A 12,500-nucleotide genomic window follows, 5' to 3' on the forward strand; every position below is an offset into this window, starting at 1 on the left:
AATCCGTCACTGAACATCACGACTTACAAACACATCTTCCCCCGGTCCTCCCATATACGGCACCGGGACAAGTATGAAGTATGAAAATTTTTGGTCACAGCGTGAAATCCCTCTAATGATCATGAAAATAGCATCGGATCACTTATCTGACCATAAAAAGTGAACCAAAACCCTATTTGAACAAACTTTTTGGTCCTATGAAAAATTCACTTTTCATATATGTCATGGTCGAAAATTTTCTAAGTCCCAAAAAATCACATATTCTCGAATATCTCGAAAACTACGTATCGGACAGGGGTCAACCAAGGTGTTTTAGAAAGGTCTTTACAAGCTCTATTTAATGAGCCAATGCGACTTTCAAGTGATTTTTTGACACTTTTTCGCATATCGGCATCCTTGGTTCCCATACTGGCCATAGACCATAGGGCACCGAACGGCTAACTTTTGGTCCGGGGGTGAAATTTTTTTTTCACGAGATTTTGATGAAAATGGCTTCGGAACGCGTTTCTAATAATGAAAAGTGAAACCAAACAGTATTTGCGAAGAAAAAATTGTCCTATGAAAAAATCACTTTTTCTTAGGGTACGGGTCAAAAATTTTCTAAGTCCCAAAAAATCACATATTCTCGAATATCTCGAAAACTACTTATCGGACAGGGGTCAACCAAGGTGTTTTAGAAAGGTCTTTACAAGCTCTATTTAATGAGCCATAGCGACTTTCAAGTGATTTTTTGACACTTTTTCGCATATCGGCATCCTTGGTTCCCATACTGGCCATAGGCCATAGGGCACCGAACGGCCAACTTTTGGTCCGGGGGTGAAATTTTTTTTTCACGAGATTTTGATGAAAATGGCTTCGGAACGCGTTTCTAATAATGAAAAGTGAAACCAAACAGTATTTGCGAAGAAAAAATTGTCCTATGAAAAAATCACTTTTTCTTAGGGTACGGGTCAAAAATTTTCTAAGTCCCAAAAAATCACATATTCTCGAATATCTCGAAAACTACTTATCGGACAGGGGTCAACCAAGGTGTTTTAGAAAGGTCTTTACAAGCTCTATTTAATGAGCCATAGCGACTTTCAAGTGATTTTTTGACACTTTTTCGCATATCGGCATCCTTGGTTCCCATACTGGCCATAGGCCATAGGGCACCGAACGGCCAACTTTTGGTCCGGGGGTGAAATTTTTTTTTCACGAGATTTTGATGAAAATGGCTTCGGAACGCGTTTCTAATAATGAAAAGTGAAACCAAACAGTATTTGCGAAGAAAAAATTGTCCTATGAAAAAATCACTTTTTCTTAGGGTACGGGTCAAAAATTTTCTAAGTCCCAAAAAATCACATTTTCTCGAATATCTCGAAAACTACTTATCGGACAGGGGTCAACCAAGGTGTTTTAGAAAGGTCTCAACAAGCTCTAAATAATGGGCCATAGCGACTTTTTAGTGATTTTTTGACAAATTTTGTCATATCGGCATCCCGAGTTCCCATACTGGCCATAGGCCATGGGGCCCCGAACGAAAAAATTTTGGTCCGAGGGTCAAAATTTTTTTTCTCATAAATTTGTTCAAAACGCCGTCGGAACGCGCCTTAGATCATGAAAAGTGAAAAGAAACAGTATTTTGCAAAAGTTGGGGTGGCCTATGACTTACATGGCCACGTCCTAGGTCCGAGTTCCCGAGGTCGTGTTCTTCAGTGGCGGAAAAAAATGGCCACTTGTGGGAGATGCAAAATGTTCATTTTGTATTATAGGGGACACACTATCGAAGCGAAAATTTCAGAAATGGCCTAAAACGTGAAGAAATGATGGGGTATGTACGAAAAGAAGGTTTTTATGGTCAAACGGTGAAAATTTTTTTTTTATGAAAAATTTTGGTCTCCCACCGTTCATGAATTTCTAGGACCAAAAATCGAAAAATTTGAAAACTTCACGATCGAAAGGGAAACGCATATGTGGTGTTCCTAGGTGTGTACGGTGTACGAAAAACGGGTTCACGATGAGATATCAGGCAAATAAGTGGACCTAAAGTGAGTTATACGGGTAAGACGAGGTGTCCAAAGACCGAAATAGGGGTACCAACTGAGAACGAAATGAAGGTCCCCGAAGTCGCCATACAAGTTATAGGAGGTGTCCAAAGTACGAAAAGAGTTCCATATTCGGCTGTTCCTACTATATGGTTCCCTGATTGCTGCTCCAAGGAGTAGTGAGGAAGTGTCCAAAGGTCTGTTGGGGGTATCGAGGTGATACCCTCGACGGACAATATGCACGAAAAGTGGTTCGATGATCTATCCTGTAGGTCGTACGGCAGCCATACCCGGCTGGAAGTACCGCGGTAATTCCGCAATAAAACGTTCGCCAGACGAACAAACAAATTGAATTAGCTCATCGTAGTGTACGGAAACGAAACGAAAATGTAAGGTGATTAGGGATCCGGGAGCAATCTCGCGATCCCATGGTTCGGTGTAAGAAATGATACGAAGTGTTCATAAGTCTCCTCTGGAGGCAGAACCATCGTAGCAAAGTTCGGGAACCCAAGGGTCACAAAAACTCGTAGGACGATATCCACGAATAATCGGGGACTTGTGGGGACTACCGTGCCCTGACAAGTCAACTACACCTTAACTGGTGATGGTCGTCCTACGGGGACCTGCGGGGAGCAAAAGGAGTCAGAAACAATCGTAGGACGATATCCACGAATAATCGGGGACTTGTGGGGACTACCGTGCCCTGACAAGTCAACTACACCTTAACTGGTGATGGTCGTCCTACGGGGACCTTCAGGGAGCCGCAGTAAGTCGCAGGTCGTATGCGAGCCTTGATTGGTCCTGTTGGGGGCGTGCGGGGTGTAATGCCTCGGTACGTCAAATGTTGGTGTACGATGTACATCGATAATCTGACATCCTCCTGAACAACCTTTGCTCGTGTGGTTATTGGCGCTGTGGAGTCGGTGTACTGCCGCAGGTCAATGAGAGTGGTCACAACAAAGATTGTGTCACCTGATGAACGTAGAAAGAGAGTCTGCGGGGACTGGTGCCCTGGTAGACAAAAAATATCGAACAAGCAATTGACGAAGACGAATTCTGGTTGATCCTACCAGTAATATACGCTTGTCTCAAAGGTTAAGCCATGCATGTCTAAGTACAAACATAAATGAATGTGAAACCGCATAAGGCTCAGTACAACAGCCATAATTCACAAGATCATCCACCCATCAGTTACTTGGATAACTGTGGAAAAGCCAGAGCTAATACATGCAACATGCCGGGACCGCTGTCCGCTTGCGGGCGGTGGAACTGGTGCACTTATTAGTAAAACCAATCGCCTCCGGGCGGCTTGAGTTGAAGTCTGGATAAGGATGCCGATCGTATGGTCGCTTGACCGACGACAGATCTTGCAAATGTCTGCCCTATCAACTATTGATGGTAGTGTAGAGGACTACCATGGTTGCGACGGGTAACGGGGAATCAGGGTTCGATTCCGGAGAGGGAGCCTGAGAAATGGCTACCACATCCAAGGAAGGCAGCAGGCGCGTAAATTACCCAATCCCGGCACGGGGAGGTAGTGACGAGAAATAACAATATGGACCTCTCTAACGATGGTCCATAATTGGAATGAATTGAGCATAAATCCTTCAATAAGGATCAAGTGGAGGGCAAGTCTGGTGCCAGCAGCCGCGGTAATTCCAGCTCCACTAGCGTATATTAAAGTTGTTGCGGTTAAAACGTTCGAAGTTGATTCCCCGTCCAGACACGCGACCGCCGCGGGCGCCCGGCACACGCCGGATACGTTCGTGCGCGAGCTCGCGGCTGCGACTCACAATGGTGTGCCTGGGCGTCAACCTCGTGATCGGTCGGGCACGTCCCGAGCCGGTGCGTGGTGCCCGGGCAGCTCCCATTTACCTTGAACAAATTAGAGTGCTTCAAGCAGGCTAGTACAAAAGCGTCCACACCCGCCCAGGGTTGGCGTTGGCCGAGAATAATCTTGCATGGAATAATGGAACATGACCTCGGTCTGAGTCTTTTGGTTGGTTTTGTATAGACCCAGAGGTAATGATTAACAGAAGTAGTTGGGGGCATTGGTATTACGGCGCGAGAGGTGAAATTCGTAGACCGTCGTAGGACCAACTGAAGCGAAAGCGTTTGCCATGGATGCTTTCATTAATCAAGAACGAAAGTTAGAGGATCGAAGGCGATTAGATACCGCCCTAGTTCTAACCGTAAACGATGCCAATCAGCAATTGGGAGACGCTACTACATTCGGTGCTCTCAGTAGCTTCCGGGAAACCAAAATCGGGTTCCGGGGGAAGTATGGTTGCAAAGTTGAAACTTAAAGGAATTGACGGAAGGGCACCACAAGAAGTGGAGCTTGCAGAGGCGTTTGACAGTTGACAGCGAACGGTGGTGTTTCCGTGAGCTGCGCAAAAAATTGTCGAAAAAAGGTGAAAAAAGTGTTTAAATTCTTTACAGAGTGCTTTAAAAGTGATAAAAAGGCGTTTGTTATCATTTGGAAGTGAATTTGGACCAAAAAACTGGAAAAAACAGTGAAAGTGTGGTATAAACAAAACCCCATACATTTTGTATGGAGGGGGTTTTTCACTGATTTGGCGGCTCTAAGCAACCGTTTTAGATGCGGTTTTCGCTGAAAACGCAAGACTGGGAGCCAATTTAGTCTTTTCGACGGAAAAACGGTGGATGCCGGTGGTCTGTACGCGGAAAAAACTGTAAAAAACATTCCGGCTATAGAAGAAGAAGAAGAAGAAGAAACTGTTTCTTGAAGCGTGCAGAAAAAGTGTCCGGATCTAATCGGAAGTGGTTTAAATCGTTAGATCGTGTCGTGATTAGTGGGTACAAGTGAATACAGACCGAAAATCGGTCCATTTGGGCCGGAAAAAAGTGTGGGGAAAATCCAGATTGTGACGTTTCCACGTGGCGTCTTGTTCCGGATCTCACTTTTTTCACCCAATACGCAACGGATCTGGACGCATGTGGTGTTAAAAGAAGCGGAAAAGTGCCAGCTAGTGAAATAGTGCAAAAAACCGGAAAGAAAACGGTGAAAAATAACCAAAAAAAGTGCATTTATAGTGGTGACAAAAATTTGACATTGGACATGTCCCATGACCCATGGGACAAAAATAAATTCCCATGGGACAAAAAAAATTCTGACATTAGTGAAAATTTTTTCAATTAAGAAAAAGTGTGTCATAAAATCGTGTAAACCAGTGGAGATTATTCAGAAAACTCTATAATAATTTTCGGGACATCTTGATAATTTTCCTGCCACCCATTTCCCCCCCGCACCCCGACCGAAAGGGAAAAAAATCCCTTAATAAGGGAAAATAAGGAATTGGGCGGGAAAATTCGAAAAGTGTACGGAAAATTCTAAAAACCGGTGGAAAGTGTTGAGAAAAATCATATGCAACTTTTGGTGGTGATACGAGGTGTCCCCGCTCCCCATACCCCCCCTCCCCCTTCGTCCGAGCGCCGACGAGCGCCTTAATAAGGGAAATAGTGAGCGGAAATTTTTTAAATAAGTACGGAAAATTCCGGGGTGTGGTTTTTCCCGTATAACGTGAGGAGGACAAATTTTTCAAGGAGTTTCTGGGGCCCACCGCAAACCCCACTTCCCCCCACCCTCGCCTGAATATTGGCAAACTTTCAAAAAGGGGGATATTTAGGGGAAATTCAGTGCGAGTGCGTGAAAATTTGTATGGTGTGTGTCCGAAGCCCCTCCGCCCCCCCACCTGCAACGGGAAACCATCCCAAACCGTGGAGACTTGGGTGGTAGGACAGGCGACGAACCTGCTAAGTGTTAGCGAGCAGGAAATCTTCCCGGTTTTCGTCATCTGGCGGGAGATGACGTAAATAGCGGATAGTTTGCGCCCATCAACTCAAGATGGGATCAGACACCGACAACGGGGAGTCGGAATCTGATGTTCCGGTTGTTCCGGAATCACTGAAGAAGGCGGTGGTGAAGAAACGGCGTATAGGTGAGCCACCTCTTCAGCCACGAGTGGTGTTGGAGCCGATTGAGGTTTCACCAAGAACAATGGCGGCTTTCCATGGCACGACGCCACAGGAACCAGTGGCAACCAGCGAGGAGAATAATTCGGGTTTGCCGGCCTCCGCCGTCCCGATGGTGGTGGTTCTCTCCTCCCCCGAGCCAACCTCTTTAGAGGAAGAGATGCGGGAGGAGAATGGCTCACGGAGGACCGCAGCCACTACACCACCGATTCCGTCACCACGCAGGTTGACCTCACCGGAAGCAACGGCTGCTACCGTTCGACCAGTGAATTCGAATGGGGCGCCGGAGGGATCGCACCAGCTCATCGAGAGACTGTTGCAGAAGCTGGAAACGATGACCGAGAGGCTGACCCAAGTGACGGAGAGGCTGGAAGCCAGCGACCAGGAGAATAAAGTTCTTAGGCGAGAGCTTGAACTCTATAGGATGGGGACACGGACGGTGTCGGAGATGTACTCCTCCGCGGTTGGTACGGGCTTGGGAAACCAAGCGGTATCCCAGCCTGGACCCAGTAAGAAGACCGTTAAGCGGTCTCAAAAGCGCACGAGGGCACTGACCCGTGAGACAAGCGGTCCTGCCCACCATCGGTTGCTGGAGTTGCAGGACCAATTGCGCGCTGAAGCGGAAAAGGAAAGGCAGCAGCAGCAGAGACCGGGGCGTGAAGCAGTCCGCCCTCAGCCGCAGCAGCTGTCTTATCGGGACGTCCTGTCACCTGGGTGGCAAACGGTTGGGCAGAGGCCTCCGAGGCAGCCTCAGCAACAACAGCGGCCCCAGCCGCCAAAGGCACCCCAACGTTTCCCCCAACCAGCCCAACGGACAAGTAGGAGACGACCAGACGCCATACTGGTGATACCGGCACCAGGCGTGAGCTTTGCCGATATGTATCGACCGATCCGGACCGCCTCTGCGCTAGAGGATGCGCAGAAATACATCCGGATTGGAAAGAGGACCCCAAAGGGCAACCTGCGGATGGACCTCACGCGCGAGGTCGACTCGCTTGCGCTGCGTGATCGTATCCAGGCAGTTCTTGGCGATAAAGGGACGGTCAAGGTGGTCACGGAGATGGCTGAGGTCATTGTCCGCAATGTGGACCATCTGACCGAGGAAGCCACAATCAAAGAGGCCCTGAAGTCGGCACTGAAGAAAGAGCCGACAGTGGCCTCGATCCGTATGTGGGAGCTGCCTGACGCTACCAAGCGGGCACGCCTTCGTCTGCCGCGGGCGGAAGCGGAGGCTATCATGAGCAGGACTGACCCCCTGCTCATCGACTACTCCGCCTGCAGGGTGGAGAGGGTGCCGAGGCTGGACGCTTCGATGCGTCGTTGCTTCCGCTGTCTCGAGCGAGGCCATTTGGCGGCCTACTGCACAGGGGTGGACCGCAGCAACTGCTGTATACGGTGTGGTGAGGCCGGTCATCGTGCGGCTGCATGCAAGCAGGAGGTGCGATGCATCAAGTGTGGTGGCCCTCATCGAATCGCCGCCTACAACTGCATTGGAGGAGGACGGCCTCAGTTGTGATGGCCCTAAGACTGCAGGTCCTCCAGCTAAATGCCAACCGGAGTAGAAGTGCCCAAGACCTGGCACTCAACACTATGAGGACGGAACGAGCTGATGTATTGGTGATGTGCGAGCTGTGCTCGGTCCCGGAGAACAACGCAAACTGGGTGGTAGATCGCGATAACAAGGTGGCGATTGTCGTGAGCGGTAGAACCCATCCAGTGCAACGCGTACGCAGTACGTGCTTCTCCGGCATCGTAGCGGCGGACGTAGCAGGCATTACCATCATCGCCTGCTATGCGTCACCGAGCATTGGGGTCCCCGAATTCGTCGGCATGCTGGAGCGTATCGAGACGCTTGCCTCGGGACACTCTCGTGTGCTGCTCGTAGGCGACTTTAACGCGTGGCACGGCACATGGGGTAGTGAACGCGTCAACACCAAGGGAGAGGAGCTGGCACAGCTTGTGGAAGAGCTCGGGCTTGAGGTGTTGAATCTGGGGAGGGATGACACCTTCCTTGGAAACGGCGTTGCTCGCCCGAGCATCGTCGATGTTGCTTTCGCAAGCTCCAACATCTGCCGCTCTGACCTGGTGGGGGACCCCGAGCAACAATGGAGGATGCTGGATGCCTACTCGTACAGCGATCACCGGTACATTCGCTTCACAGTTGGCGAGAACCAGGCAACAAGGAGTCATCGCACACGGGAAGAGACTTCGACAGTGCGTGCAGCAGGGCGTAGGTGGCAAACGCGGCAGTTTGATGGCGAGCTTTTTGCTATTGCGCTGCAGCGGATTCAGTACGAGGTTGGAGTTACCGATGCGGAGAGCCTGACACGCGCTCTCAGCCGAGCTTGTGGAGAAATTATGGCGGAGGTCACCCCGTACGTTGGCCACACCGGTAAACCGACGTATTGGTGGACGCCACAAATCGGTCAACTGCGCGAAGAGTGCCGCCAACTCTGGGAACGACGACAATCGCTCTCGGCTGCTGACGCTGAGGCTCGATCTGCAATGTCGGCGGATTTGCAGGAGGCACGCCATCGCCTGACAGCGGCGATACGCACAAGCAAGCGGGATCGGTACGCAGAATACATCCAGCATCTCGAGGAGGACGAGACAGGCCGGTGGCAGGGGGAGTTGCTGCAACGGCTCGGAGGGAGTCGCGTTGCACCAGAACGCGATCCGGCCAACCTGCAGCACATTGTGGATGTGCTCTTCCCGGAACACTTCCCTGTCAACTGGCCTGACATCGAACCAGACGGTGTACCGATTCGACCCATTACCGAACAGGAGCTGCTCAATATCGTTGCGGGTCTGAATCCGAGGAAGGCGCCAGGTTTGGACGGCGTGCCAAATGCCGCGCTGACTGCTGCTGTGCGGGCATACCCAGCTACGCACGTTCGAATGTTCCAGCGGCTGCTGGACGACGGCCACTTTCCTCGCCAGTGGAAGACGGCCAAGCTGGTTCTCATTCCCAAGCCAGGAAAACCCCCCGGAGAACCGTCATCGGTCAGGCCGGTGATGCTGATCAACACTCCGGGGAAGCTGTTTGAACGAGTTCTGCTGGATCGTCTGAACGACCACATCGAGGTGCCATCAGGACCGCTACTTTCTGAGCAACAGTTCGGGTTCCGATGCGGGCGATCCACACTTCAGGCGGTGGAGTTGGTGATTGATGCTGCCAGATCCGCGATGAGCTTTGGACGGACAAACCAGCGAGACAAGCGCTGTCTGTTGGTTGTAGCGCTAGACGTCCGGAATGCATTCAACTCCGCGGACTGGCTGGCGATCTCACAGGCGCTGCAGGAAAAAGGAGTGCCCTCAAGATTGCGCAGCATCTTGCAGGAGTACTTCTCTGACCGCGTGTTGACGTACGACACGAACACCGGTCCGGTAACACGACAGGTAACGGCAGGAGTTCCGCAGGGGTCCATCTTGGGCCCCACGCTATGGAACATCCTGTACGATGGAGTGTTACGCCTGCAGCTGCCCGACGGAGCATCGGTCATCGGCTTCGCTGATGATCTGGCAGTACTGGCAAGGGGATGCACACCAGAGGAGGCAGCGGGAGTGGCCGAGCAGGCCGTAGCAATGATCTCTGCGTGGATGCAGCAACACCGTTTACAGCTGGCCCCGGAAAAAACCGAGGTGGTGCTCATCTCGAGTTTGCGTCGGGGCCACCCACAGGTGCCCGTAAGGATCGACGGAGTGGAAGTCCGCTCAAAGCAAGCAATACGCTACCTCGGGGTCATACTTCACGACCACCTCTCGTGGAAACCACACGTCGAGAAGGCAACCGCGAAGGCTCTCCGTGTGGTGAAGTTGGCCACCAGCGTGATGCCTAACCACGCTGGACCGAGGGTAGCGAAGCGTCGCTTGCTAGCAGCAGTTGCGGACTCGGTGGTGAAGTACGCGGCACCTATCTGGGCGGAAGCGGTGGAGCTGCAGTGGTGCAGAAGGAGATTGGAGCAGCTACAACGGCCTCTTGCGAGGGGGGTTGCGCGTACCTTTCGCACAGTCAGCTACGGAACAGCGGTAGTGTTGGCTGGGCTGATACCACTGCGCTTGCAAGTGGAGGAAGCTGCCCGGCGTCACAGGCGGCATCAACAGGCACTACAGCAAGGGGTGCTGATCGACCGCGACGTCATACAGAGGCTGGAAAGGTCAGCAACCATGGCGAAGTGGCAGAGCGATTGGAATCAGGAGTGCGGTCATCCGACCGCGAGTAGGTTCAAGCGCTGGGCACATCGCGTATTGCCAGACATCAGCGGTTGGGTAGGTCGGAAGCATGGAGAGATCGGATTCCACCTGAGTCAGATACTCTCCGGACACGGTTTCTTCCGGGAGTTTCTGCACGTCATGGGGTTCATCTCAGCCCCGACTTGCCCGTTCTGCACCGACTCAGCCGTGATCGAGTCAGCAGAACACGTGATGTTCCACTGCCCGAGGTTCGCGGACATAAGGGTGCAGCTCCTGACGAAAGACGACGGCGTAGTAGTAACACCGGAGGAGCTGGCAGGCTGGATGCTGGCAAGCCCAGCTAACTGGCAGCAGGCGGAACAGGCTGCAAAACGAGTTTGCACCTTCCTACAGCAGCGATGGCTGGATGACCAATCGGCCGAGAATGCTGCCATTTCCGGTGCTAACACGGAAGCACTGCGACACGCGGAAGTGAGACGGCGAGCTGACCGTCGAGCCAGCCGCAACGCTTACCAGCGGAGACGTCGTCGGGAGCAGCGGGAGAGGCGCCAGCTGATGGATGATGACGATGGAGGAGACAACAACCAACCAGCAGCAGCCAACAATCAACGCCCGGCTAGACCCGCTCGCAACTTGGCTCCGCCATCAGCTGAAGAAATTCTTCGCCGACGGTTAAGGCGGAACCAGCGTCAGCAGGAGTATCGGCGGCAATTGCGGGCCGGTACAATCCGGCCAGTGCGTTCGGGCCAACTGCGTCGGAGAAGGCAGCCGCCAGCGGAGGAGGAGCTTGAACGCCGACGTGCAAACCGGCGCGAACGAGAACGTCAAAGACGTCATGCCCGCAATGCGGTTGCCGACCGCCATCGCGAAGTGCTGTCGGCCGACGAAGAAGCCGCCATAACGGAGGCCGAGACAGCCACACGCTAGCTTGATGGAGCATACGCCTTTGGTCGCTTGCGTTGGTGGACGAGAGCGAGAGCGTACTCGAGCAGGCGTGTGCTTTAGTATTTACTTACTGTCTTGGTGAAGCGTCTCTTTTAGTATTGGCTTGGTAGCAAAGGCGCGTTAGGTGTTTATATGTCGTGATGAGTAATAAATGTTTTTGTTTGTACAGTCATGTTTGATCAGGAGGAGCACGGGCTCCTAACATTATAGTAGGTCTCAACGTGCAAAAACACCGGCAGCCACACCCGTGCAGGGAATGCTGTCGGTATTGGTGCGGTGTTTGCGTTTATTAATGTTAATGTTTCTTTGTTTACCATTAATAAAACTAAACACACTGTATTTAAAAAAAAAAAGAAGTGGAGCTTGCGGCTTAATTTGACTCAACACGGGAAAACTTACCAGGTCCGAACTTATCGAGGTAAGACAGATTAAGAGCTCTTTCTCAAATTTAAGGGTAGTGGTGCATGGCCGTTCTTAGTTCGTGGAATGATTTGTCTGGTTAATTCCGATAACGAACGCGACTCAAACAAGCTAACTAGAACGCTGTCAGCAGTGTGCCTCCGGGCGCACCTGACGTTACGGGGCGGCGGCGCCTTCGCGGGCGGTCGTCGCACTAGTTTGCCCTGCTTAGCGGGACAACTTGTGTTTAGCAAGGTGAGAGTGAGCGATAACAGGTCCGTGATGCCCTTAGATGTTCTGGGCTGCACGCGTGCTACAATGTGGGCAGCAGCGTGTTCTCGCCAATAGGCGCCCCCATTCCGAGAGGAACGGGAAATCACCCAAATGCTCATTTAGTTGGGATTGGGGACTGCAACGGTCCCCATGAACCTGGAATTTCTAGTAAGTGCTAGTCATTAGCTAGCGCTGATTACGTCCCTGCCCTTTGTACACACCGCCCGTCGCTACTACCGATGGATTATTTAGTGAGGTCTCTGGAGGCATACCTTCCGCGGTTCCTTCGTGAGCTGCAGTTGGCACGGCCGAAGTTGACCGAACTTGATGATTTAGAGGAAGTAAAAGTCGTAACAAGGTTTCCGTAGGTGAACCTGCGGAAGGATCATTACCGATCAAACAAGTCCGGGAGTGAGGTTGCCAAACGCATCGTCGGCATCACATGCTGACGCGCACGCTACAACCACAAGATGGTGTAGCACACTTGGTAGAGTTGAGCGAAAGCAACTCTTTCAAAGGGATACACATACCACTGACTCGGCGCAGGTCAGTAAAGACGCACACTTTGGCAGTACCGGGTACCTTATACACTGACTGATTGTCGTGTCACAAAGGGGTGATCGACAGTCGCACTTTGGCGTGCTCGGCTCCGCAACCGTCGGGGCCGTG

The sequence above is a fragment of the Anopheles stephensi genome, unplaced genomic scaffold, assembly GCF_013141755.1.
Source record: "Anopheles stephensi strain Indian unplaced genomic scaffold, UCI_ANSTEP_V1.0 ucontig159, whole genome shotgun sequence".
NCBI lineage: Eukaryota > Metazoa > Arthropoda > Insecta > Diptera > Culicidae > Anopheles > Anopheles stephensi.